At 30.2% G+C, this 8,063-nt stretch overlaps 1 pseudogene; it reads left to right on the top strand.

Annotated features, from left to right (window-relative positions):
* Positions 1-356: 356 nt before the first annotated feature.
* LOC134276532 (uncharacterized) lies at positions 357-2,868 on the top strand (annotated as a pseudogene).
* Positions 2,869-8,063: the final 5,195 nt, after the last annotated feature.

Raw genomic sequence — 8,063 nt, 5'->3', positions numbered from 1 at the left:
CTTACCGTAACATCAGAGTAGTATTGTTTATGGCCAACAATTGAATTGCTGTCATACACATCACTCTGGCATTGTGTAGTACCACATCTCTGATTCTGTTGTAAGATGTAAGTACGAGACTCCACCTAGAGATGGTTGGTGTATTGGGGCACTTCTGAGGCGAAGGGTACAACTCTACAAGCCGTCTAACCACTGCCTTTATGTAACGGTTAGAATCCGGGAAGGTAGTTGGTCCAGATGCACTCCCGACAAAGGATCTGTAGAAGAAATATAAAAAAAATGTACTGTTTGTTTACAATGAATTATTACTTGTGTATTATAAAGTAAATTTCATTAAAAAAAATTACCTCTTTGTTTTCTCCTGATTGGCCTTTGGAGTTTCTTTAGCAGTTTTTGCTGCCATGAATCTACCTTTGGGGGGAGACTTTCTGAACAGCAAAATATAAAAACATCAAACAAAAAAGAACAGGGATACCCGATTCTCAAAAAAGAGCATGGGCTACGACCAGTGCCAGATATTCTTGAAAATGGCATTCAGTACAGAACACTGAAAACTAGCAATTACAGCTTAAAACTTAATGCTAAAGATAGTTGTGTTTGTGTAAATGTAAAAATAGCTATTATCAAGAATATAGTACTGTACTAAAAGATGATGATGTTTTCATAGTGTATTGTGCATTTAGAAAAACAGAAGACTTTTTTGACACCCCTTTGTCATCATTTACTTGGAATTCAGATTGTGTATGATTTGGAAGTTCACACCTGTGTTGCAAAACTGACAGAAATTCAGTCAAAATGTATATTGTTTCCACATAACAGAAAATTTTTAGCAATCACGTTTACAAGCAATATTTGGTAAATAGGCTAAATAATTACAATGTTATTGCAGATTAGCAGTGTTCAATAACAGGGTCACAATATGGAAAAAAATAAAACTTAAAAAATATTTTTGAGAATAATGCATAAAGTACATATGTTTATGTATCATCAATATAAATTAAATTAATTTTCTGATAGGTCTATGTATGCTGTTGTGCAGTTCACTGATGGTCTCGAAGTTGATGTGATCCCCTGCTCGTGGCTCTCGGACAACAAAAAGAAAGCTTACTGGCCTATATGGAAGATTCAGACAAGATTCATGCTGTTGTTAAGCGCTGCACAACTCCAGGTGCAGATTATATGTGCTTTGACTTTATAACGATCAGATAAACAAAGTTATGTGTTTGTCTTATTAAGTGCACATTTAATTTAATTTTAATTTATTAGTTAAGTATTAAAATGTTTATACAATATGTTATGATAGAGTGTTACATATCCTTTTGTTTTATGTTTAAGACAACTTTGACAAAGCCAGGGGAAAGCTATCGAATGCAGTATTATCATCAAATTTGGAAACCACTGATGCAGAAAAGACATTGAGGGTAGAAAAGGCTCAGAAAAGAAAGAAAAGGTAAAAGTGTTTGCATTTCAGCAAAGGATATCTGAATCAATATATATATATACATGTATATATAAAGGATGAGGAAAAATTATTTATACTTTTGCGTATTATGTTGATTATCTGGATTTTAGGCCGAATCCAAAGTATAATGATTTATCATCAACAGAGAGTGAGGAGGAAGATATTCCAGCTGCACCATTAAGAAGATCTCCACGGAAAAAAGGCGGTTAACTCTTTCCCAGAATTACCTCGTCTCCCTGTATTACCCCCCTTACTATCACCAGTATTACAACAAAAGGAACCTGCCTCACCCACAGTTATTCAGAAAGCACAACCAAGATACAGGTTACAGGTTACAAGAAATTCTTTGAAAACATTATATTAAAAGAACTCTTTGAGATGTAAAGCAAGCATTAAGGTCTTCAATCCCTAATACGAAAAAAATCCAATGAAATTGAAAACATAAAAGATATGTAGGCTTTCAATACTCATTTTATTTAGACATAGTTCCCATTTCTTACTATAAGTATGTTTAGTGGGATGTGTGCTTATTCTTGACCTTGAATTCTGGTAAGAGTTTTCTCATTTTTTAAAATTTAAATGAAAAAAATCGTACTAAAATAATTTAGCTGATAAAAAAATTGTTTTCGATTATTTTTTTTCTAATACATCAATGCATCTTTCCACCATAGGATTTATTGATATTCAATTTATTTTAAATTTTAAATAATCTTATCTGATAATATATGTAAAGATTATTAAATTGAAATGAATATTTTATTTTAAGCTGTCAAATCTTTGCTCCATCGGAGGTGACTCAATGCATTCTAACGTGAGGCGACTCCTCTCATTTCTCGTAAAGAATGACCTGGCTTTGCAGCTAAATTGGAAGGGGAAAGGGAAAAAAAAAGAGGATTTTCATCTCTAAAATTGAAGAATGTTTTGCTGAGTACGTTTTTCCCTTATTTGAATATATAATTTTTGGTGACATTTCTCAAAAAACATTAGACTTTAAATAATATGTACATGTACATATGAGCAAATTATAGTTCTGTAAGGTGTTCCATATAATTTTTTTACATATAAAACCAAGCATTCATTCACAAAAATTAATGGAAAGAAGGGCCTATATTGTAGCAATTTATATGGTCTGATAAAATTGAATATTAATTGCGTTTGTGAGATATATTTACGGAGAAATAATAAAAACGTATTCTTTGTTAACAGACGCTGTCAGGAAGAACCGATCTTGCGCGAACGCGACGGATGATGAAATCGAGAAGCTAATTAAAGACTGGTTAAGATATGCTTCCGATCGAGATGGGGGGAGGAAGAAGCGAGAAGAAAAAAAGAGGAACAGTGCTGCCAGGGAGGCCGAGGGAGAAACTACTGAATGAAATGTTTCATGAATTATTAATAAATAAGATTTAATTCTGTTAGTAGTAGAATAGTGCTGATTGTAAAACACATTAAGCCACACCCCATTTGCTATATAACTTTACTAATTATGTAGATAAGGTAAAAGGCTCATAGGAAAATTTAATACATTAAGCCACACCCCATTTGCTATATAACTTTACTAATTATGTAGATAAGGTTAAAGGCATTATGTAGATGAGGTAGCCACATCCCATTTGCTATATAACTTTACTAATACATTAAGCCACTCCCCATTTGCTATATAACTTTACTAATTATGTAGATAAGGTGAAAGGCTCGCTATATAACTTTACTAATTATGTAAATAAGGTAAAAGGCTCACCAATGGAATTATACTAATTATATAGATAAGGTAAAAGGTTCAAATTAAGTAAACTATATAATTCTACTAATTATGTAGATTAGGAAAAAGGCTCTTACAATATAATTCTACTATTTATGTAGATAAAGTAAAAGAATTACTACAATTATATAAGAAAAGGGGAGGAGACTTAGACATTGCATGCATTAATGATGCAAATGAATTAAAAGGCACACATCGTATTTTCTTACAAAAGGTTCAAAGTGATTGACACATCTAGTGTGTATAATTGGCAACTTATATTGCTTTAATTTGCTTTATATTACAATAGAAGTTTCCAATAAAGCAAAATTTATGCAGATAGCGCAATAACCCCCCCCCCCATTATATGAATAACAACTATGTAAATCATTAAAGGGGTTACAATATTGAATAGGAGAGAGGTGAATGTGGTGACACTTTATAACCCCCCATCACCAAAAGTGTAGATAGTTTATAATAGACCAGAATTTAGCGAGAGTTATTTCCCATTGGCCACCATACTGGAGGTCCTCATATTCCTTCATTTATCAACTAATTAAAAAATTTTATATTTGCTATTTTGAATATGAAATGATTATTATTCAGAAGTCTATAAATTTTTGGAAGTCTCCTTTATTTAAAAAATTATTTATGAAAGATTTTCTACCAAATTTTTCTGCTAGAACCTCTTAAATTTGGCAAGACAAAGAGGGAAAATCACCGAGTCGACATCCAATATGACTACTAACGGGAGGTAACTTTCGCTAAATTCAGCTATATTGAAAATCTATCTATACAACATTTTCATATAAAATAAGCTGAAGCACTTCACCCAACTTTGGCATTAGATAATACTAAAAACTATGGAAATGAATTAAGCGACTTACATCGAATCTCCCAAATATTAACTTTTTAGCTTCAGTTCACGGAAGTGATAGCTAAAAATCGTTTTAAAACACAAAACAGTTGAACTTTTTCCTTTCTTGTATTCAAAAACAACTACATTTTTCCTACTCGCATGCAAGTCATAAAAAACATTACAATAATTACACACTCGCATTGTTTTTTTTTTAAATTTCAGGAATTGGACCACATTACTTTTCTGCAGGAAATGTATCCTGGTACTCATCATCCCAATTCTCCCCATCAGTGATTTTCAAGTTTTCATATTTAGGAAGGGAGGTATCGCCCTTCTTAACACATTTTTTTTCCTCATGCATCTCCTGCATCTCTTTGTCTACGCAGGAGGAATGATGTTTCTCCAGAGATCCTTTTGGAACTTCATGTGAGAAATTAAAGTCACATCCTATAAATCTCTTTGAAACGGCGCTCGATTTTTCACATTTTATCAGGTGATAAACTTATCTATGCCTTCGAATAACACGTGTTTTATCATATGGGCAAATCACCAAGTCACTAGAATCGAAGTATTGAGCCATTTGTTTTCTTTTCTTCTCCCAAAAAATTTGTACAAATTTATGAAGGGTTCTTCTCTATATATATAGTTTGTAGGTATATAAATAAATTTTCAGGATAATTAGTTACCTGATTGTATAATTGTTTATGTAAAATTCTGTATGCATATATTAAATTTATATTTGAATTAATTACCTCAAGCTCTAAGAATTATTTTGATGCCACATTGTCTCTCATAATCTGTGCATTGCTATCATGTCAATTTACCTATTAAGCTCCTTTCATAAACTATGACAGTGTTTTTAAAATGTGTATTCTGAAAGCTTTCTGATAGCTAATATGAAGTGAGATTACACACATCGCATTTGTCACTTTAATTTGAATCCATCTATGACAATTCTTTCTATGATCCTCATGTTCCAAGCAACAAAATTCAACAAAAAGTATTTCTTAGCTTATTAAGAAAGTAAAAAAAAAATCATAGCACATAAAAATCATTACCTGAAAGATTATGCTCTGAATGAAAAAGAAATTATTTAAAAATAAAATAATTGGTGATAAAAATGGAAAATTATCTAACTAGCTAATATTGATTATATAAGAAAATTGTCTAGAACTGAAATACAAAATAATATGTGAACTTGAAAATATGTCTATAAAACAACATGGAAAAAATGATTCATAAAATCAGAAGAAATTAAATATATACATAAAATGATTACTGATTGGAATGAGAGAGCATCATAAACAACTTGTAAAAAAGATATAAATTCATACAAATTAGTAGAAATTAAATATATACATAAAATTATTGCTGATTGGAAGGAGACAGTACCATAAAACAACTTGTAAAAAGATACAGATCTATACAAATCAGGGAAAATAAAAGGTGTGTTCCCATTTCGCCTTAACTGTGAAATACAGGTAAGAAAAATTTAAAAAGGTACTAAGGCGAAATGGGAATTTTAGTATTTGTAAATATTACTCCTAGGTTGATGTAAAAATTTAAATGTTAAAGATTTTTAGATTAAATTAAACAATTAATGGGAATTTATGAATACTGAGAATAAAAAAAATACGTGAAATACCAAAAAAGACTTTATGCTATACGTGTAAAATCTTCATCACCTTAATTCAGCTGAGAGCTTATTAAAGCAAAATGGGAATGCTAAATTTTACAGTTAAGGCGAGATGGGAACAAACCAAATAAAACATACATAAAAAATGATTACTCATTAGATTAGGATGAATTCAAAACATGTATTTCTTAAGTTCTGCTTTATATTATCAAGAGGTTATCATAAAGCTATAATTTTAAACTATTTAAAGAAAAAAAGTATAAACTAGCTGCTATGTGGGTTAGACCAGAATGAAGTTGTTAATCAGGTGGACAATATGGATTGTGTGAATATTGATGAGTATAATAAAGAATTAAAAAGTTAAATGATAAAATGTTAAATGATTAATGGAAAATAATCAGGAAGAAATAATAATTATTAAGTACAATTAAAATAAAAGGTTAAAAACTTTCTAGACTATAAAGAAATACATGAATTGGTTAAGTATAAGAAGAAAATGTAGTAGCAGAAGGTGAAATCATAATGCATCAGGATGTTATCACTGAGTAAACAACTGTAAATAAAAAAAAATAAAAATGTATACTCACTTCTCAATCATGTCTGTTGCAAGTAATATAAATGTATTACCGATAACCTTAAAAGCATAACACATATCTATTGCATGAAATTGTCACCTTAGAAGTTTAACACACTAGTTTGACACATATCAAAATGTAAATAAATATACATTTATTGCAAATTTTAGTAAGCATTCTTGTTAATAAAATAATGAGTCTAATCAACTTATCTGAATATATAAAGTAAGCAGTTTTAAACTATCAAGACCAACAATAAAAAATGATTTGTCTGATGTACTCTGACTGTATCATCAAAATTGTCCCCACCCAATCATTTTTAAGCACTTTCATTTTTTTTTTTTAATAAAAATTCAGTTTCAAAAGTATACATTCTTTTGGATGCTTTTTGGTTGACATGTTATAGCAATAAATTTAAAATCTGTACAACTATTTCAGCATGCAATGAATACATCAATAAATTTCCAAGACTAATTTTTATGATAATTATCATTTTGTCCAAGAAAAAAATCTTACCTACCTACCCACTCTGAAAATGTGAGTCAGAGTACATCAAACAAAAATAATTTTCAAAGATAGCTCAACATTCAAAATCTATAAAACATTCCAATTCTGAAAAGCCGAAAAATTATTCAAAGCCGTATTTTACTGGTCGTCTTCTGTTTCTCTTTGGATAAATTCGTGGAGGGATGATAGGAGTGGATTTTTTTTTGTTTTTTTTTTGGACATTTTTTTCTTGAATATTTAGATAATAATTTCTGGAGTGTTTTATAGCAGGTTTGGAATTTCTTGAAATTTTTTTTTAAAATATTAAAAATTTCATGGAGATTTAAAAGAATAATGTTGGTCTGCTTGTATACATAAATGAGAAATCCTGAGAGACCTAAAAAAGAGAGAAAGTTATATAGAGTTAAAAGAAAGAGGAATAGTACTGAGAAACAGTATCGATCTCACTATCTGACGTGTTAAATAATCTGTTACGAAGGCGATAAGACTCAAAACTCTCTCTCTCCTCCCTGGCTTGGCGAGCAAGCAGTTTTCTTTTTTTAATGTAAATGACAAATTTTGCCACAATATACACAATTGTAAGGGTTGATGATGATAATGATCCAACTGAAATAAATGTTTAAATAATGTGCTGTTATTAATATGAATATGATATATATTCAAGCTTTTGCAGTGGAAGAAAAGTGTTCAGCAATAATATTAATATATTTCTACAGGAAGACAAAACATTAAATTGTCACTCTAAAAGCAATATACATTTATATTGCAGCATGTGTCAAAAGTCTGAATTAGTAAGCATAAGCTATGTGATAGGGGAATGCACATATCAAGAATGTAAATATAATTACCGTATAAGCAGAATTTTTAGCGAGGATTTAATTTTGGCATTATTAGCGAGGGTGTCGAGATTGCTAAAACTGAGTATCGCTAAAAATTAATTGCCTTTTATTTGTAATACCTTCTTTAATGTGCATTTTAAAATCGCTAAAATAGCATCTCGCTAAAAATATATTACCAGTTTTTAAGGACAAATCACTAAATTTGAGTCTCGCTAAAATCTCCACTTATACGCTATATGCAAGACTTTACATCGACGTCAAATGCATACATGCAATGGTAGAATAAAAATATTTTCTTACCAAGTGGGCTAGAAATAAGCATTTGAAAATATTACAACCATATTTTTATAGTATACAGCACATAACATTACAAAACTCTGTAATGATTCTGTTTAAAAATAATTTAGATCACTGATAGTAATACTTACTGACAGCAATGGTCAT

The sequence above is a fragment of the Saccostrea cucullata genome, unplaced genomic scaffold (genome assembly GCF_032062105.1).
Source record: "Saccostrea cucullata isolate Sc308-1 unplaced genomic scaffold, CSIRO_AGI_Scuc_v1 ctg7053, whole genome shotgun sequence".
In the NCBI taxonomy this organism is placed as follows: domain Eukaryota; kingdom Metazoa; phylum Mollusca; class Bivalvia; order Ostreida; family Ostreidae; genus Saccostrea; species Saccostrea cuccullata.
This window is presented reverse-complemented; position numbering and strand designations above follow the sequence as displayed.